The sequence below is a fragment of the Jaculus jaculus genome, chromosome 8 (genome assembly GCF_020740685.1).
Source record: "Jaculus jaculus isolate mJacJac1 chromosome 8, mJacJac1.mat.Y.cur, whole genome shotgun sequence".
Taxonomy (NCBI): domain Eukaryota; kingdom Metazoa; phylum Chordata; class Mammalia; order Rodentia; family Dipodidae; genus Jaculus; species Jaculus jaculus.
In genome coordinates, this window is record NC_059109.1 from 112,873,365 (window position 1) to 112,893,650 (window position 20,286).

A 20,286-nucleotide genomic window follows, 5' to 3' on the forward strand; every position below is an offset into this window, starting at 1 on the left:
GCCCCAAGTCCACACGGGAGGTGTTGTATTCAGTTCCACGTTGCTGGGATGAACATCCAACCAGACACAGTAGATGGGGATTTTTTTTTTTTTTCTGGTTTTTCGATGTAGGGTCTCACTCTAGTCCATGCTTACCTGGAATTCACTATGTAGTCTCTGGGCGGCCTTGAACTCATAGCGATTCACCTACCTCTGCCTCCCAAGTGTTGGCATTAAAGGTGTGCGCCACCATGCCTGTCTTAGATGGGGATTTTAAGTTTACCAATCCAGGGCAAGTTCCATCAATGGTGGAGGGGGCTGGCTCCTTTTCATAGATCCAAGCAGAGGGAAGCCACCAAGAGCCAGCACAACAAATGCGCACAGAAGTGCACACTGCCAGAGCTCCAACTGCTCTCTACACCTTCGGGTGGAATCAGATCCGCCCCCAAACACACCTCAGGGCTAAACTCCAGGATCCATCCCCAGTGACACCTCCTCCAGCCCCAAGTTACAAGTTTAATGTTAATAAAACACCTGAGTCTATGGGTCCATACATTTACACCATCACATCCAAATTACCACAGGAGGGGACTCCATAGAGTGAATGTCAGGCTGGGGATATGACTCAGTTAGTGGAAGACAGCCTGTAGAGTATGCACAATGTATTATGTTTGATCCCCAGTATTGAAGAAGAAGAAAAAAAAAAGAGAGGAGGAAGAGAAGGAAGAGGAAGGAGAAAGAGAAAGAAAAGGAGGAGCAATAAAAGGAGGAGGAAGAGAAGGAAAAGGAGAAGGAGAGGAAGAGGAGGAGAAGAGAAAGAAAAAGAATATGAATGTCTGGGACTATGGTTCACTGGGGGCCACCAAAATAAGAGCCTCCCATAATTATTTTCATGGTGTGTGATGGCTAGAGACAGTGGCCCTTGACTTATAAGGTGAAATCTGATAGTCTTCAAGTCTCCCTCCTGAGACCTCCTGTCCTTTGAACCAGCCAGATCAGATATTCACCTTTGTTTTGTGCTTTGCCTTGTCCTTCAGAGCCCAGACTAAATTTCCACCCATAATTCTAAGTAACTGGCATATGTGGATGATTCCCACTGTGGATAGGAGGACAGAGGATTCTGACTGTGGGGCTGGGAAGATGGCTCAGTGGTTGCAAGGGCACAGCCTGGCCTGAGTTCAACTCCCCAGCATCCAGATGAAAGCAAGAGGCAGCACTGGAGTGATGGCTTAGAGGTTAAGGTACTTGCCTGCAAAGCCAAAGGTTCCAGGTTCAGTTCCCCAGTACCCACGTAAAGCCAGATGCACAAAGTGGCACATGTGTCTGGAGTTCGTTTGCAGTGGCTAGAGGTCCTGGTGCACCCATTTTCTCTCTCTTTCTCTCAAATAAATAAATAAATAATATTAAAAGCAAGAGGAAGAAGAAAAGTGGTGAATGTATGCGATCCCAACATGCCTAGACAATGGGAAGTAGAGCCAAGAGAATCCAGGAACTTACAGACCAGCTTAACTGGCACACCTGAAGTAAAGCAACAAAAACAAAATAACAAGAAGCGAGACCCTGCCTCAAGCAGGGTGGAGAGGGAGACAACAGACACCCTGAGGTTGTCCTCAGACCTCCATATATGCACCATGACACATGCACGCCCATACATATCCATACCATACACATACACACATATGTACACACACACACACACACACACACACAATTGAAAAAGAACATTCTAATTGGTCAGGCCTGAGTCAGATGCATTCAAAGCCTCCTGACTTGCTCCATAACTGAGTTCTTGCTGGGCATGGTGCCACACACCTTTAATCCCAGCACTTGGAAATCAGTGGTTGGAGGATCATTGTGAGTTAGTGGTCAGCCTGAGACTACATAGTGAATTATATAGGTCAGCCTGGGCTACAGCGAGACCCTACCTCAAAAAACAAAATAAGGGCTGGAGCGATGACTTAGCAGTTAAGTCGTTTGCCTGCAAAGCCAAAAGACCTTGGTTCAACTCCCCAGGACCCATGTAAGTAAGCCAGATGTACAACGTGGCACACGCATCTGGAGTTCGTTTGCAGTGGTTAGAGGCCCTGGTGCACCTATTCTCTCTTTCGCTGTCTGCCTCTTTCTCTCTCAAATGAGTAAAAAATAAATAAAATATTTAAGTTTAACAAAAAAAAAAAATTAGGGCTGGAGAGATGGTTTAGCAGTTAAGGCATTTGCCTGCAAAGCCAAAGGATCCCAGTTCGATTCCCTAGAACCCACATAAGCCAGATACACCAGGGGCACATGCATCTGGAATTTATTTGCAGAAGCTGTAGGCCCTAGCATGCCCATTCTCTCTCTCCCTCTCTCTCTCTCAAATAAATAAATTTTTTAAAAAAGAAAAAAAAAACTAAATTTAAACAACAAGAATGACTTCTCAGGCCACATGGCCAAGAATTGCTGAGATATAGTAAATAAGAACATCTGGGACCAACATCTGGTCATAAACACTTAAAAAAGTACAGAGGAGGGCTGGAGAGATGGCTTAATAGTTAAGGCATTTGCCTATGAAGCTAAAGGACCCAGGTTCGATGCCCCAGGACCTGCGTAAGCCATATGCACAAGGGGCACATGCATCTGGAGTTCATTTGCAGTGGCTGGAGGCCCTGGCATGCCCATTCTCTGTCTATCTCTCTCTCTCTATGTTTGCAAATAAATAAAACTTATTTAAATAATAATAATAATACAGAGGGGCTGCAGAGATGGCTTAGTGGTTAAGGCTGTTGCCTGCAAAATGGGATCCAGGTGCCAATCCCCAGGACTCATGTAAGCCAGAGGTACAAGGTGGTACATGCATCTGGAGTTTGTTTGCAGCAACTGCAGGCCCTGGCACACCCATTCTCTCTATCTGCTTCTCTCTCTCTCTTCTCAAATACATATATATACACACACACATACATACAGAGAAGTAGCCGAGCATTATGGCGCAAGCCTTTAATCCCAGCACTTGGGAGGCAGAGGTAGGAGGATTGCCATTAGTTTAAGGTCACCCTGAGACTACAAAGTGGATTCCAGGTCAGCCTGAGCTAGAGTAAGACCCTACCTAAAAAACCAACCAAACAAAAACCAAAACAACAACAAAACAAACAAACAAAAAACCCGAGAAGTAAATGGAAAATACGATGACTAACTCCTGCTGAATGCCCCAGGGCCAAAGCCAAGTTGACTGGAAAGTCTCTGGAAGTAAATGTGCTTCTTCTGAACAGTGGGGTGGGGGTGGAAGGCCCCATGCAGCTGTCATTTCCTGGACACTCAGTCCGTTTTGAATAAGATGCTTCAGAAATGGTTTTTCTCATTAAAACAAATGCCACAGATGCAATGCCTTTCTTGTTTACATTTCTTCTAATGTGCTTCTGCTTGAGCAAGGGGGCCCTTCATGTCAATTTCAATTAACACCGCTGCATCTGATCTGGGTGCTGCCTCTGGTGGATGAACTCGGGGTGGGGAAGGTCACTGGGATGTGGGAGGTGCTGTCGCTCTTGCTAGGACGCGGCAAGACCCTGGCAAGGGAGGCATTGGGAGGGAAGATGTGGAACAATTTGCTCTCTTCTTAATGAAGACTTTACTTTAAAGATGTCTGCCTGGGCTGGAGAGATGGCTTAATGGTTAAGTGCTTGCCTGTGAAGCCTAAGGACCCCGGTTTGAGGCTCGGTTCCCCAGGACCCATGTTAGCCAGATGCATAAGGGGGCGCACGCGTCTGGAGTTTGTTTGCAGTGGCTAGAGGCCCTGTTGTGCCCATTCTTTCTCTCTATCTTCTCTCTCTGCCTCTTTCTCTCTCTCTGTCACTGTCTAAATAAATAAATAAATAAAAGTAAAAATAAAAAAAATAAAGATGCCTGCCTGCCTCCTGTTTGATGTAAAATGAATGTGGACCCTGGTGGCAAGGCAGAGAGCAGAGCAAGGGCTCTGAGGACCCAGCAGTGAGAAATGATACCTCAGTGCCTGGGAGGCTGAGGTAGAAGGAACACTGTGAGTTTGAAACCAGCCTGGACTAGAGAGAAACCCTAACAACAACAACAAAAAATACCAACAACAAAAAACCCTGAGCTAGAGAGCTGGCTTAGTGGTTAAGGCGCTTGCCAGCAAAGCCTAAGGACCCAAGTTCAATTCTCCAGATCCTATGTAAGCCAGATGCACATGGTGGCACATGCATCTGGAATTCATTTGCAGTGGCTAGGGGCCCTGCTATGCCCATTCTCTCTCACTTTTTAATAAATAAATAAAATATTAAAAAAACCCAAACCAAACAAAAAGAAATGAGACATACACATTTTGCTTGACCTAAAGATCTCTGAGTCCCCAGGTGCCAGTCACAGGGGTGAGGACTGCATTCTGCAGGCCTGCTATCTATTGAGCTGGGTTCCCTGATTCTGCCACAAGCATTTTCTTCTCTCTGAGCCAAGATGGCTCAAAGCTATTGTTCTCATGCCTGAGCTAAGCATGGTGGTGGGGCATTCGGGATGGAGTAAGCTAGCTGGGACAAAAAGAAACCTGCCAACCATTACTCTCTGTCTTCTTTCTTCCTTTGTCTCTCTCTTCTTTCCCAAAGAAGGATTTATTCAGGGAGATAAGGATTTATGTTCTCCAAGAGATGAGCCTCAGGAAGGATTCTCTTTTAATAAATCAGAGTTTTTGCTTACTCACTTTCATCATTAGCAATCATTATAAGAGCTATTTACTGGGCAACTTCTGTTACGCTGCTTCCAGTCTAGTCTTTGAAATAACCTTCCAAATAAATGTAATTTATGCCCACTTTCTAGAGGACCAAATTAAGGCCCACAGAGCAGGAGGAGATTGTCCCTAAAAGTAGCAGGATTGGTCAACAGAGGGGTTTGTTCATTGGATTTCTGGCTCCCGCATCATCCATAATGGAACACTTAGAGGGATAGCCAAGCTCCTGGTGAGGATGTTAATGGATGCATCTCCAACATATCTCTATGCATGTCCTAGACAACCACAATGACAAGAATTAAACATAGACTAGCCTGCTGGGTGTGGTGGTGCACACCTTTAATCCCAGCACTTGGGAGGCAGAGATAGGAGGTCGAGGCCACTCTGAGACTACATAGTGAATTCCAGGTCTGCCTGGGCTAGAGTGAGAGCCTACCTTGAAAATCCAAAAAACAACAGCAACAACAAAAGAACACATAAAACATAGACTGACCTGCATTGTAATGGGCAGTCAAGATGGGAGGAGTCTTGCCATGTCCTACCTCTTTTTTGATAGGCAGCTTTCAGTGTGTTGTTTACGAGTTCCCTTCCGTGGACCTCATATTTCTATAAAATGAGAAAATTGGATTACATATTCCAGGGTATTTGGAATTCAAGTTCAGTTTAGCCCAATCTGACAGCATTTATGGGAAGTTTCTGTGTAACTGCTGGAAGGATACAGGGAGGGTCAAGGCAGAACTTGGTCCTAGATGAGCCAGATGTGTGCTGTAGTGGTTACAAAGGGCAACCAAGTTTGGAGGATGCAGCATTTCATTTTGGCTTAGCCAGTGGCATGTATGTGGCAGGGAAATGAGGTGGGCTTCCTGGAGGAGGTAGCAGTGAACTTTAAAGATATCAGGACATGGGCTGGAGAGATGGCTTAGTGGTTAAGGCTGTGTCTGTGAAGCCTAAGGACCCCGGTTCAATTGATTCTCCAGTACTCACATACACCAGATGCACCTGGTAGCACATGAATCTGGAGATCATTTGCAGTGGCTGAAGGTCCTGGCATGCCCCATTCTCTCTCTTTAGCTGCCTCTCTTTCTCAAATAAATTGTTTGTTTTTCTAGGTAGGGTTTCACTCTAGTCTAGGCTGACCTGGAATTCACTGTGTAGTCTCAGGGTGGCCTCAAACTCACCGCAGTCCTACCTCTGCCTCCCAGTGTTGGGATTAAAGACATGACACCACACCCAGCTAAATAAATAAAATATTAAAAAAATATATCAGAACAAGTGGAAGTTTTTCCCAGTCAACACTACATGGGACAGAAGAACTACCTGATCAATTCACTGAATTAGAAAATATATATCTTGGGCTGGAGAGATGGCTTAGTGGTTAAGCACTTGCCTGTGAAGCCTAAGGACCCCGGTTTGAGGCTTGATTCCCCAGGACCCACAGCCAGATGCACAAGGGGGCGCATGCATCTGGAGTTCGTTTGCAGTGGCTGGAGGCCCTGGCGCACCTATTCTCTCTTTCTCTCTCTTTCTCTGTCTATCTGCCTCTTTCTCTCTGTCTGTCACTTTCAAATAAATAAAATAAAAATAAATAAAAACATATTTTAAAAAGTTGTAAAAAATATATAACTTATTTATTTATTTGTAAGGAGAGAGATGGAGAGAGGAGCAAGAGAGAGAGACAGAGAGACACACACACACACAGAGAAAGAGAATGGGTGTGCCAGGCTTCCAGCCACTGCAAATAAACTCCAGATGCATGTGCTACATTGTGCATCTGGCTTTATGTGGGCCCTGGGGAATTCAACTCAGGTCATTAGGCGCAGCAGGCAAGCACCTTAACCACTAAGCTATCTCTCCAGCCCAATTCACTAATTAAAAAAATAATTTTATTTATTTATTTGAGAGTGAGAGAGATAAAGAGGCAGATAGAGAGTGGGCATGCCAGAGCCTCCAGCCACCCTGTGTCTCTGGCTTACGTGGGTACTGGGGAATTGAACCTGGGTCCTTAGGCTTCACAGGCAAGTACCTTAACTACTAAGCCATCTCTCCAGCCCTAATCCATTAAATTTCGAGGTGGTTTTTCAGCAACAGACAACAAACACAAACCTAAAAGGCATCTACTTACAGATTTTAACAAAAAGGCAATAGAATGCCAATTTTCAGACCACAGCCTACAATAATTGGCCTGCAGACATAATTTATTTGGATTGCACAGGATTATTTAAAAAAGTTGAGCCAATATGACTTAGCAGTTAAAGTGGTTGCCTGTGAAGCCTAAGGATCCCAGTTCAATTCCCTAGGACCCATGTAAGCCAGATGCACAAGGGGGAACATGTGTCTGGAGTTTGTTTGCCATGGCTACAGGCCCTGGCATGCCCATTCTCTTTTTTTAAAAAAAACATTCTTTTTTAAAAATTATTTATTTATTTATTTGAGAGCGACAGACACAGAGAGAAAGACAGATAGAGGGAGAGAGAGAAAATGGGCGAGCCAGGGCTTCCAGCCTCTGCAAACGAACTCCAGACGCGTGCGCCCCCTTGTGCATCTGGCTAACGTGGGACCTGGGGAATTGAGCCTCAAACCGGGGTCCTTAGGCTGCACAGGCAAGCACTTAACCGCTAAACCATCTCTCCAGCCCTCATTCATTCAACAAATTTCTATTAAGGACCTTCTAGCTGCCTAGGACATATCACAGGTATGGTGACAAATAAGATACGCTTCCTTCTCTCAGAGTATACAGTCTGGGGACAGTGAGAAAAATGTGGTATGAGGGAGAAGAAACTGCTCTTGGCTCGAGGAAGGCTTCCTGGGCCCACAGAGCCTTGCAGCATGAGTGGATCAGAGACACAGCTGGGCAAAGGGCACTGTGGATCCAGAGCCATGGGGAAGCAGCCACATGACCCACTGGAAAATAAGTAAATTCAGGCAGAACAGCTGGGTGTGGTGGCGCATGCTTTTAATGCCAGCACTCGGGAGGCAGAGGTAGGAGGGTCACCATGAGTTCGAGGCCACCCTGAGACTTCATAGTGAATTCCAGGTCAGCCTGAGCTAGAGCGAGACCCTGCCTCAAAAAACAAAACAAATAATAATAAATCTCCAGCCCCCATTCTCTTTCTATCTGCCTCTTCCTCTCTTTCTGTCTCAAATAAATAAAATATTTATAAAAAGTTGAGTCAAGGGCTGGAGAGATGGCTTAGCAGTTAAGCGCTTGCCTGTGAAGCCTAAGGACCCCGGTTCAAGGCTCGGTTCTCCAGGTCCCACGTTAGCCAGATGCACAAGGGGGTGCACGCGTCTGGAGTTCGTTTGCAGAGGCTGGAAGCCCTGGCGCGCCCATTCTCTCTCTCTCCCTCTATCTGTCTTTCTCTCTGTGTCTGTCGCTCTCAAATAAATAAATTAAAAAAAAATTTTAAAAAAAAGTTGAGTCAAATCAGGCATGGTGGTTCACGCCTTTAATCCCAGCCCTTGGGAAGCAGAGGTAGGAGGACTGCCATGCGTTTGCGGCCATCCTGAGACTACATAGTGAATTCCAGGTCAGCCTGGGTTATAGCGAGACCCTACCTTGAAAAAAAAAATTGAGTCAATATTTAAAAACTGGCAGATTTTATGTGAAAATCTAAATTTAGGTGTTCTCCTGAAAAAATCCTGTATCTCATGCCTGTGTCTAGCAACGGCTGGGTATTGTCCTTTATCTATGTGGTATGCATCTCCACTTCACTGCAGTGACCTCCACTCCCTATTATCTTGCTCCTAACCTGCTTTCTGGCCCCTGTAGGCATTTGAAGTTTTGATTCATGCTGTTGGCATGGCAATGGAAAGACATTGGAGACTTCTGAGGAGAAAAGACACGAGCCAAGCAGTGAGTAATGCATCGGTGACAGACTAACTTGGGCAGGTGGAGTTAAAAAAAAAAAAAAAAAAAAAAAAAAGGATCTGTTATTTAATCTGCCCAGAACCATGAACTTCATCTTATCAGAAGTACTCCTTCCCCTTCTCTGATTATAGGGCTGCAAAAATCTCCTTATATGACCTGCTTACAATAATTGGTTAGAGTGGCACTTGGCTTAAACTAGCTCAGTCACACTGGTCCAGGCATGGGCCCCTATTCATGTCAGACCCTTCCCTGAAATTTGGTCCTTAGGACCAGAAGCAGAAAGCCTCACTTTCTAGCGGGGCAGCTGAGAGATGTGCCTGGTAGGAACTGCCACAGCCAAGGTCCAGACTGAGGAGAAAAGCTCATGTGCAGAGGAGGGACAATGACTGGGAGAAATAGTCCTGGCAACATGAAGTCTCTGCTGGCATCACCTCAGACTTCTGGAGTCTGGTTCTCCAGCTCTCATATCAGTTCTGGGAGCTCCCCATGCCCTCCTGATGGATTCCTTCTCTGCTTCTGCTTAGCCTGACCTCATTTTCTTTCTTTGTAATGGATCAACCTGGCTATACCCTGGGGCTTTGGAGCAATGCTAGGAGGGCTGTTCCCAGAGGGTATATCCTCAGACAGGGAGCCTGAAAGATCACAGTGAATTATTACTAGCTTAGGAGGTTGGGATACTGCCTATTTGGCTTCCTATGGAAACTTAAGGAAACCTCTGTATCTTTCTGAGCCTCAGTTTCCTTAGTAAAGGATACCTTAAAAAATAACGGTAATTCTCAAACTGTGTCTCTAACACCTGGAATTCGTGGTGAACTTAAGAGGTTTGTAGCCAAGCCTGGTGGTGCATGCCTTTAGTCCTCAGCACTAGGGAGGCTGCAGTAGGATCGTGGGGAGGTCAAGGCCAGCCTGGGGCTACAGAGAAAGTTCCAGGTCAGCTCGGGCAAGAATGAGATGCTACCTCAAAAAAACTAAACATCAGCCTAGTGTGGTGGCACAAGCCTTTTGTTATTTACTTTGCAAGGAGAGGGAGTGAGGGGCGGGGAATGGGTGGCAGCCACTAAAAATGAATTCTAGATGCATGCACCACTTTGTGCAGCTGGCTTTATGTGGGAGCTGGGGAATTGAACCCGGGTCATTAGGCTTTGCAGGCAAGTACCTTAGCTGTTGAGCCATTTCTCCAGTACAGAACATGCCTTTAACCCTAGCACTCAAGAGTGAGTTCCAGATCAGCCTGGGTTAGAGTGAGACCCTACCTCAAAAAAAGCAAAACAGCAAACAAAAAACTGCTGTCCTGGAAATTACATTCTAAAGGGAGAGACAGACTAAATCACACAAAGAGGCCAAATGGAGTATTTTTAGGTGGATATCGATATACAGGGAAGACCTTTCCGAGGTGATATTTAGGTAGACACTTAGGCCTTGTTCTCCAGGCTCGTCATCTTCGTAATTTGATTTCTCTTTCTCTTGAAGGGGAGTATGAAGGCCATCAGACAACAGAAGAGTCATATTACTGTTGGTCAGGCAGAATCAGGATTCCCAATTCAAACCTCCCTGTTCTCAAAAATTTCAACTCTTAGGTAGGCTCTAGGGGAAGCCATGTGAAAAAGAGAATCATGACCAGTACACAGTAGATGGAGGTAGGAGGATAGCGAGTTTCAGGCCGGCCTTTTTTTTTTCCTGAGGTAGGGTCTCACTCTAGCTCAAGCTGACCTGGAATTCATTATGTAGTCTCAGGCTGGCCTCGAACTCACAGCTATCATATACCTCTGTGCTAGGATTTAAAGGCATGTGCCACAACGCCCTGTCCTAAGACCTTCTTTGAAAAAAAAAATCATATGCTGGGTGTGGTGGTGCACACTTTTAATTCCAGCACTTGGGAGGCAGAAGTAGGAGGATCGCCATAAGTTCGAGGCCAGCCTGAGACTACATAGTGAATTGCAGGTCAGCCTGAGCTACAGTGAGACCCTACCTAAAAACAAAACAAAACAAAACATGAACAGGTCAGAAAAGAGACAGGCTCCCAGAGTTCAGGGAGGTCTGTAGCTGACCACGGTCCTCCTGTGTGCTCTCAGAAGACCCCTCTGGCTTTCTTGGAGAGACTGGAGTGGGGATGAGGATAGGAAATCCTGGAGACTGAAACATTACTTATTTCAAGTGTGAGCTCCTACCAGGGGAACTGGTTTAAGAGGGCGAACCACCACGCTGATTAAATAGGGCAAAACTACTTGGCTATAAGCTTGAAAAAAAACATGTGTGGCATCTTCCCATCAGACCACCCACACCGGTGTTCACGCCCAGTGCCAGCCCCGGCAGCCAGCAGCAACAGTCATGCAGTAAACCAGGATCTGGTTCCTGGACAGCGAAACGCCAAGCGTTTCTCCAGCCTGGTCTCTTCAGGATACCCGCCCGCCCGCACAGCCAGCTCCAGGTAGGCGGGGCCACCCTAGGCACCACCCACCCGCTCGCTCCTCCCCTGGGGCCCGCCTCCTTCAGAGCGGCTTTAATCGGCGGGCTTGCCCTCAGCGCCGCCTCCTCCTTCTCCTCCTCCTCCTCCGGGCGCGCTCTCCCCTTGGCTCCGCCCACAGCACCTCCTCCACGCCCAGCGCTGCCCTGGCTGCCCACCCTTCGCTGTCATCCACGTCCTCTTTGCAGGCTTCTCCTCTGGGTATCGTCACCCTCTCACTGGCCGCCTTCAGCTCTGCTCTGAGCTCGGCATGCGCCCCTCGCTTCTCTCCCTCAGCCCCGGCCCTCCTCTCCAGGCCCCGCCCCCACCGCCCGCCCGCCCTCTCTGGCCCCGCCCTCACATCTTCCTCCTCTCCTGTACAGGCCTCGCCCTCCCACACCGCCCTCCTCCTCTCCGGGCCCCGCCCTTCCCTACATGCCCCGCCCCCCACATCGTGCGCCCCTCCCCTACAGGCTCCACCCCTTCTTCCTCTTCTCCAGTCCCGTTCCTCCTCTCCTCCAGGCCCCGCCTCTCAACCCTCTTCCCCCTAGGCCCCGTCCCTCATTCCTCTCCTCCAGTGCCATCGCTCTGCCAGGCCCCGCCCATCTCCCCCAAGACTCCGCCCCTCACTCTTCTCCAGCGGCGTCTCTCTGCTCCTGGCTCCGTCCTTCCCCCCGCCCGGGCCCCGCCCCTCATTCCTCTCCTCCAGTCAGGCCTTGCACCTCTCCCCTCTCTCCCGTCTCTTCTCTCTTCTAGGCCTCGCCCCTCACTCCGATCCTCCAGTCAGGCCCCGCCCCTCGCGCCGCCCGTCCCTCCTCCCTGCTAGTCACGCCCGTCCGTCCCGCCTCTCCTGTAGGCTCCGCCCCTCACCCTCCCCTTCTGGGCGCCGAAGCTCTGGACCTTTCCACAGCCAGGCTCCGGGGTTGGGGAGAAGCCCACGCGCCTGGAGAGCCCGGGGCTGGGTCCCGGCGGGGCTGCGGGCTGGACGCTCGGATCCGCCCGATCCTCTCGAGGGCTGATACGGAGGTTTGCGGAAGGGACGGGCTGAGGCCCGGGCCAGAGCGGCGGGCAGGGCCGAGCTGAGGAAGCCGCTGCCGGGCGCACCCCTCTCCGCGCCCGTCGGAGTGGTGCGGGCCGAGGGAAGGACTCGGCGGCTGCGGGGCTCCGAGCCTCTGTCAGTGCGGCGGGGCGCGGAGTCGGGGGACGCCGAGGGACCGGTAGCGGCAGCGGCTGTGTCGCTCGGCGCGCGTGCCCGGGCGGGCTCCTTCCCTCCGTCCGTCCGTCGGTCCGTCCCGACCCCCTGTGCCGGCCGCACCGCCTGGAGACCTCGGCGCGGGTGAGTGGGGGCCGCGGGCGTCTCCTTCCGAGCGCGGGGTGGGGGTGTTCGCGGGGCTTCCTCCTTCCCCACCTCTTAGGGTGGGCTGCTGCCTATTTTTAGAAGCTCTCTTTTTTTTCCGCCATCCCGGGGAGTCCTGGGAACGGGAATAACTCCAGGCTCCCTCCCTCGCTCGCTCGTCCCTTCCCCCCTCCTCCGCCTCCCGCGCGCTCTCTCGGTCGCCGCCGTGGCGTCCGCCGCCCGCCCGGGAGTTGGGGGTGGACCCGCGCCCGCTCCCGCTTGCAAGTTGGGAGTCTTTTGTGCTCGCGCCCCGCCCCGGCCGGCGAGGGGAGGGGAGGGGGCCCAGGGAACCGAAGCCGCGCTCCGCAGGCCTGGGACCGGGGCCCGGGGCCTGGCTCTGAACCTCGGCCCGAGCCCCGGGGCTTCTCTTCAGCTTTTCAGTCCACACTAGAGCTTTGGGCTCCCTCGGGCGCGCAAAAGTGGACTTGGCTCTCCGTCCGCACGGATCCGAGCGCCTCGATCTCCCTCCACCTTTGCCGGTCCTGGTCCCCCGTTCACACCGTAGGCGACTAGGAGGAGGACTGACGAGCCTTCTAGCTGAGGTCGTATCTCGCGCCTTACCCAAGCTCCCCTTCCCCCCAACCTTCGCGGCCGAACCTCAGTTTGCTCCTCGGTGAAATGGGATCAAGGAGGAAACCAGCTAGCCTCGAAGGGTGATCGCGAATTTAGAGGAAACTCGAATATGTGAGAAAAGCTTTTAATGCTAACAGGTAACATTTAGAGACTGAATCAGGAACTTCAAGTCTTATCATTTAGTCTCTGCAACGGCTTTCTAGGGTGGTTCCCACCTACAAGAAGCACAAAATCAAGGCACAGGGTCATTAATTCGCTCTTAACTTTAGCCACAGAAGTGCCAAGTAGTGGTGCTGGTACCTGTTACTTATAAGTAGGAGCATGTGTCATCCCTTTGTGCAGAGGCTATTTTGATGTACCGTTAGGTCACACCATGTAAGCGTGACTCTGAGGCTGAGGAAGTGGCTCGTAGTTATAAGCACTTGCTTGCAAAGCCTGCTAGCCTAGGCTCGATTCCCCAGTAAAAGCCATGTAAAGCCAGGTGCACAAAGTGGTGGGCACATGCATCTAAGGTTCGTTTGCAGTGGCAAGAGGCCCTGACGTGCCCATGTGTCTGTCTCTGTCTGTATCAAATATATAAAATATTTTTTTAAAGTGAACGTAATCCTAGGTTTTTTCCTCCCCTCACTGTTGTCCAGTCAGCTGTGGATGAAATGCCATTCTGATTGTTACTAAGCTCGGAGGGAACAGAGGTTGGATTTCTTGCTGGTGTAGCTTATAGAAATTGATGGATGCTGGAGAGTCCCAAGTTTCAAGCACAACTGAAGTTGTGTGGTGTTTGCCTTAAGGACCTTGTTAGTCTTTATGAGCTGTGAGGTCCAGACTATTTTGTGATATCCCCCCCCCCCCATATGTTCTTTGTGATTGGAGTTGGAAGGTCAAGGATGTGGGGCATATGCTTCAACTCTCTGCCTTCACATATTGTTATTTCTCCTATTTTCAGGTAAAGCCCAGAGGGTTAAAGCGAACTAGAATTATCTTTAGCAACTGTTCCAGTTTTCCAGTGTGTTTGATCCAGGTTGTGAGGAGCATCTAAAAATCAGACTGAGGGCCAGGTCTTGAGGAGTCTCTGACGTTTTCATTAGTTCTCTGGACCTGGTAGGTGTGCTGTGTTTTACCCGCCCCCCTCTAATTTAGGAGTGATGGTATATAAGAGGTTGATATTCCTTATAGACCGTTCTCTTCCCTGTTTAACTGAACCTGGGCAAGGAAGGGAGTCTGATACATGGACTGCCTAGTGACACCTAGAATTCTCAACCTGCCAGTCTGTAGTATTTTTTTTCTTTCTCCCATACCTTGCCACTTAGAAATACTAAAGGTTGCTGGGTGTGGTGGCACACGCCTTTAATCACATCACTTAGGAGGCAGAGGTAGGATTGCTGTGAGTTTGAGGCCACCCTGCATATAGTGAATATAGTGGCTTAGACTATACAACTTTGGGATATCCAATTACTTGGGACTCCTGATCTTGAAGCCTTTAGTGGAGTTTTTCTTCTGTTTTTAGTTTTTTTGAGATAAGGTCTTACTCTAGCCCAGTCTGACCTAGAATTCAATATGGAGTCTCAGGGTGGTCTCCAACTCATGGCGATCTTTATGCCTCTGCCTCCCTTAGTGTTGGGATTAAAGGGCATGTACCACCACCCCAGCTTGTTTTGTATTATTTTACATGTGGTTTACAGTACCATCTGATTTTTTAAAAATACTTTGTTTATTTGAGAGACAGGAAGAAGCAGACAGACTGATTAAGCATGGGCATGCCAGGGCCTCCTGCCACTGCAATTGAACTCCAGACACTTGCAGCACTTTGTACATGTGGCTTTACATGGGCGCTGGGGAATTAAACCTAGGCTGTCACGCTTTGCAAGCAAGTACCTTTAATCACTGAACTGTCTTCCTAACCCACCATCTAATTTCTTTTTTTCTTAATTTTTAAAAAGTTATTTATTAGAGACGGGGTGGGGGTGGGGGAGATAAGGGACAGTGGGCGCTCCAGGGCTTCTAGCCACTGCAAACGAACTCCAGCTGCATGTGCCGCCTTGTGCATCTGGCTCACGTGGGACCTGGAGAATCAAACCTGAGTTCCTTAGGCTTCGCAGGCAAGTGCTTTTACTGCTAAGTCATCTCTCCAGCCTCCACCATCTAATTTCTTAATGTAGTTGTATGAAGGAGTTTGCAGAGCATGGGTTATGCCTTTTTGCTATAAGACAATGACAGCAAGGTTAGGACACTTGTCAAGATCACAGCATTTAGCAAGTGTTGAGGACAGGACACCTCTAAAAGGTGCTTTTTTGTCTCATTGAGTCCGTTTCCTTAGTGTAAACTCATAGGGTTGCTGTAGGAACTGTGGAAAACAATTGTGAAGGTACTTGTTTTTAGTGACAATAGCTAACGATAATCTCTAGACCAAAGGCTTTCAGGAGAGTGTATCATGTTAATCCTCAAAGGAATCTTTGAGTTAGGTATTATTACTATTTTACAGAATAGGCTTAGAGAGGTTACATGGCCTGGACCATGCAATGAGTGGCCAAGCCAGGATTCACACTGTAGACAGTATAATTTTAAACTAGGCATGCTTTTAAAAATTGCCATTTTACTATTTTACAGTATTCATTTCTGTGGGATTAAAGTACATTCAAATTGTGCAGTTAACACTACCATCTAAACTTTTTACCTTCTCCACCAGAAGCCAACCAGGGAAACAGTAACTCCTTGTTCCCTCTTCTCCTGGCAACCACCATTCTACTTTCTGTCTGAATTTGACTACTGTAGGAAGTGAAGTCATTCAATATTTGTCCTTTGTGACTGGCAAAGATAGCATTTCTCCCTTGAGTGTTCAGTAAATGCAAAATGACTTATTAGTTCTTATCAGCAGGCTGTGATGTGAAGCACCAGAACGGGAATCCAGACCTGGTTGTAAGCTCATAAAATCTCCAGCAATTAAATAATGCTGAAACTTTTTCTGTGTCTTCCGAAGAGACCTTCTACTCTTGAAATAGAACCCAGACAATGCCCCACCCCCACTTTGTTTGCACCTGCTTTTCTGGCCATCCAGGGTTTGGGCATATGGAGCTAGAGTGATCAGGAATAGCAGTGCAATGACAGCAGCTTGGATCAGAACTTCTCAGAGGCCGATTAAGTGGATTACCTCAATGACATGCTCCTTTTCTGAGTCCCTGTCTTTCCATAAAGGCCCATGGGAGGGATTTGCGTTTGGGTTCTTAAGGGTATTTATGGATCCTCACTGTTGAAGGTAGAGCAGTGTTAGGATATTGCTTGCATTTAGCCTTTCAAAATATCCTTTGGTTCATCTATTTGTGTGTTTGTTCCAGAGCTGTATGCTGGCATTTTGTCTTGATGTTAATTGTAGGTAGGTTTCCTAGAGGGCAGATGTGTTGGGAATCCTCAGCTGACTAAAGTGCAAATGTAAGTCAACACTGTCCTCCCAATATGGCCATTGTGGTCCACTGAAAAAAAATTTTTTTTTTTTTTTTTTTAATGTCACGCTGACCAGGAATTCACTCTGTAGACTCAGGTTGGCTTTGAACTCACAGTGATCCTCCTACCTTTGCCTCCCAAGTGCTGGGATTAAAGGTGTGTGCCACCACACTTGGCATTTTAAAAAAATATCTATTTTTTTGAGAGAGAGAAGACAGCTGCACCAGGGCCTCTAGCCACTGCAAATGAACTCCAAATGCATGTGCCTTTGTGCAACTGGGTTTATGTGGGCACCTGGGAATCAAATCTAGGTCCTTTGATTTAGCCAGCAAGTACCTTAATCCCTAAGCCATCTCTCCAGTCCATGAATTTTTTTTTTTTTTTTGAAGACAGGGTCTCATATATTTCAGTCTTGTTTTATATTTCTGGTGTGCTAAAGGATGACCTCACAATAACCCTCCTACCTCTGCCTCTCAAGAGCAGGGATTAAAGGCGTGCACCACCACACCCAGCTGGGCTTTTTATTTATTTATATGGATGCTGGGGAATTGAAATCAGGTCATTAGGCTTTGCAGGCAAACATTTTAATCACTGAGCCATCTCTCCAGTCCCCTTGGTGGGCTTTTGATGCTAGCTAGCTAATTCTGCCACTTATAATTATCTTCTACTCTGGGATCTTACTCTTCCTTATCTGTAAAGCAAGGGTGCTGGACTAAATAACCTTACATGATATTTCTACCTCTTAGCAGTCTGAATCCCTGTTTGTATGGAAATGGCTTGGGAATTCATCTCTGGAAGAAGAAAGGGCTTTACTAGAGCATTGATAGTATCTCAGGGTTAAATTCTAGTCTTATCAAAGATACCTTTCACTATATGAGCAGAGGCATATTGCTTTTAGAGTGGACAGATAGCTGAAAAATTGCTTCTGGGATGAATTTATCAAGTAATCTGTTCCATTATAAACTTGAAGCTGAAATCCTATGGGGTAAATATAGGAGCCTAAGACTATAACAATTACACTTACATATGTAACAAACTGTAAAAGAAATCACATAATAAAAGGAAAATAAAGGCATTATAACAGTCTCGCACAGTAGTAGTAGGAACAGACAAACACTAGACTAGAAACTTGGATTTTCTTAAAGCTTTAGCTTTATGAGGTAGATCCCCTACTGAGGTTACCTGGCCCTTGAAATGCCATCTGTAGAGACTGAATAGTTCTGTTTGTGAAGCCAAGAATCATTGCTTTCATTTTCATTTAGAAGGCCAAGCTTAATGTTTTTGGCTGGTTTTCTTCATTCTGGAAGTATTTAACTGGTATTTAGCTGTCTCCTGTTTATTTGTTCAGGGTTTTAGCAAGCTTAGTTAAAGGTGCTGTTTGCATGGTTTCTCTTGATCTGTTTATCTAGTTCCCTTTGGAATTATTTGTGCTAGTGAAAGCAAGCCAAGCAATAGATTGAAGAGTCATTTCTGTAGCTCTGAGTGTTTTGTGGTAGGTTTGATCTCACTATACAGAGATGTTAATGCTGTCTGTTTCTACAGACCATTTTAAAGCTTTTGAACTCTTCTTGCAGATATCTGTAAGCTGTCAGGAATACTGCTGTCATTATAATAATGAGGGCTGTACATGAGTCGGTAGAACACAAGAAAAAAAATTTTTTTTTTCAAACTTTAAACTACTTGCCTTAATTTTTTTTTTTTTTTGCTTCTCGAGATAGGGTCTTCCTTTTGCCCAGGCCCACTTGGAACTCACTGTGTAGTCTCAGGGTGGCCTTGAATTCACAGCAATCCCCTTACCTCTGCTTCCTGAGTGCTGAGATTAAAGGCCTGGCTGAATTACTATTTTTTAATTTTTATTTAGTTGTGTGTGTGCATGCACATGTGATATGATGTGACATGCATGTGGAGGTCAGAGAGTAAGGTGTGTGCTCTTTCTTCTTTGAGGCAGGGTCTCCGCTGCTGAATATAAACCTTGGGATTACAGATGTGTGTGTTACTTTGCATCTAACTTTATGTGGGTGCTGGGGAGTTGAGTCTGGTCCTGCACACTTTGCAAGTATGTGCCTTTAACCTCTGAGCCATCTCCCTAGTCTCTTGAATTACTGTGTTATATTCTTTTGCTATAACACAGCATGTAGTCCAGTTGGTAGAATGCTTGCCTACCACACACAAAGCCCTGAATTTGATCCCCAGTGCCACATACAATGTATGTAGCAAATTTGCGGCCTTTCTGGGCTGTGTGAGAGCCCATCTCAAATACAAACTGGTTGAGAAGATGGCTTAGTATTTAAAGCATTTTCTTGCATGCTTAGGCCTTAGTTCAATTCCCCAGCACCCATGTAAAGCCGATGCAAAGTGGCTTAAGCAGTGTAAGCACTGTAATCCCAACATGACTATGGTATTGGGAGATGGAGCCAGGAGAATCCAGAGGCCTGCTGGACTGGTATAGGCTGGTACAAGTGCAGAGATAAAAACAAGGGATAGCTAGTCTGAAGCAGGTTGGAAGGAGAGGACAAATATCCCTAGGTTGTCCTCAGACTTCCTCACATATGCTGTGGCATGCACATATCCATATACACAGCATCATCATACACACCCATCCACCCCCCCACCCCCACTCTGAGAGTAGGGGAAAAATCCAAAAACAGGTCTCTACAGTAGAATTACTTGAGGTGAAGTGCCTGGCATTTGGTCAGTTTGTGAGTCGTTAATTGTAGTTAAATTGTGATTCTCAAAGCTCTTTGCCTGCCTTTGATTACCTTGCTGTATGGAGTCCTACAAAATGCAAGTAAATGGAAGAAACACTGAGGACCCCTGTTCTTGAAGGGTATTTCCTTGTCTGCCATGTTGTTGTCATGATTTCTTGTAACAATTTTGCATTGCCTGTGGGCTCTAAAAGAATATACCTACGCCACCCCCCCCCTCAGGTAGGGTCTCATTGTAGCCCAGGCTGACCTGAAATTCACTGTGTAGGCTCAGGCTGGCCTTAAACTCATGGCAGTCATCCTACTTCCCAAGTGCTGGGACTAAAGGCATGTGTCACTTTGCCTAGCACAATTCTTTTAATATTTATTTTTATTTTTATTTATTTATTTAACAGAGAGAAAGAGGCAGAGAGAGAGAGAATGGAATGAGCTCACTAGGGCCTCCAGCTGCTGCAAATGAACTCCAGACTCATGCACCACTTTGTGAAGCTGGCTTATGTGGGTTCTGGGGAATCAAACCTGGGTCCTTTGGCTTTGCAGGTGAACACCATAACTGCTAAGCCATCCCTCCAGCCCCACCTGGTGCAGTTCTTGAAGGTTAGGGATAGTGTTGAAATAGTTGACCAAACTGTAGCCATTGAGTACCTCATTCAATGCTCAGAGGGATATCAATGTATTAGGCACTTTCTGGTCTTCAGTGACTTTACAGTCTCTTTAGGAGAGATAATAAAGCTGATGAGGAAGTTTGGTATAGACCTCAGATGACTAAGGTTTATTCTTGTCACCAGGCACTAATAAGACCAGGTAAACTGGAGAAACCATGTTTTCTCTGAACCAACATTTTCCTTTTTCTTTTTTGGTTTATTTATTTATTTGAGAGAGAGAGAGAGATTGATAAAAAGGTAGATAGAGAAAATGGGTGCACCAGGGCAGCCAGCCCACTGCAACCAAACTCCAAATGCATGTGTCACCCTGTGCATCTGGCTTACATGGGTCCTGGGGAATTGAACCAGGGTCCTTAGGCTTCACAGGCAAGTGCTTAACCACTAAGCCATTTCTCTAGCCCTGAACCTCCATTTTCTCATCTGCATTAGGTAATACATCAGAATCTTAGAAGACAAAGAAATAATTTAAAAAAAAATCTATTTTGCCAGGCATGGTGGCACATGCCTTTAA

The 20,286-nt window shown here is 47.1% G+C and overlaps 1 protein-coding gene across 7 annotated transcripts in view; it reads left to right on the forward strand.

The window, feature by feature from the left end:
* Positions 1-12,197: 12,197 nt before the first annotated feature.
* The window catches only part of Raly (RALY heterogeneous nuclear ribonucleoprotein), an 84,925-nt gene continuing 76,836 nt past the window's right edge, over positions 12,198-20,286 (forward strand). For 2 of the 7 annotated variants that reach the window (XM_045157411.1, XM_045157416.1), the window contains exon 1: positions 12,240-12,337. The gene's annotated coding sequence lies outside the window, so the exon portion shown is untranslated. Of the gene's footprint in view, positions 12,338-13,946; positions 14,069-20,286 lie in introns of those variants that run through there. The other 5 variants (XM_045157412.1, XM_045157417.1, XM_045157414.1 and 2 more) reach the window with 5 other exon arrangements.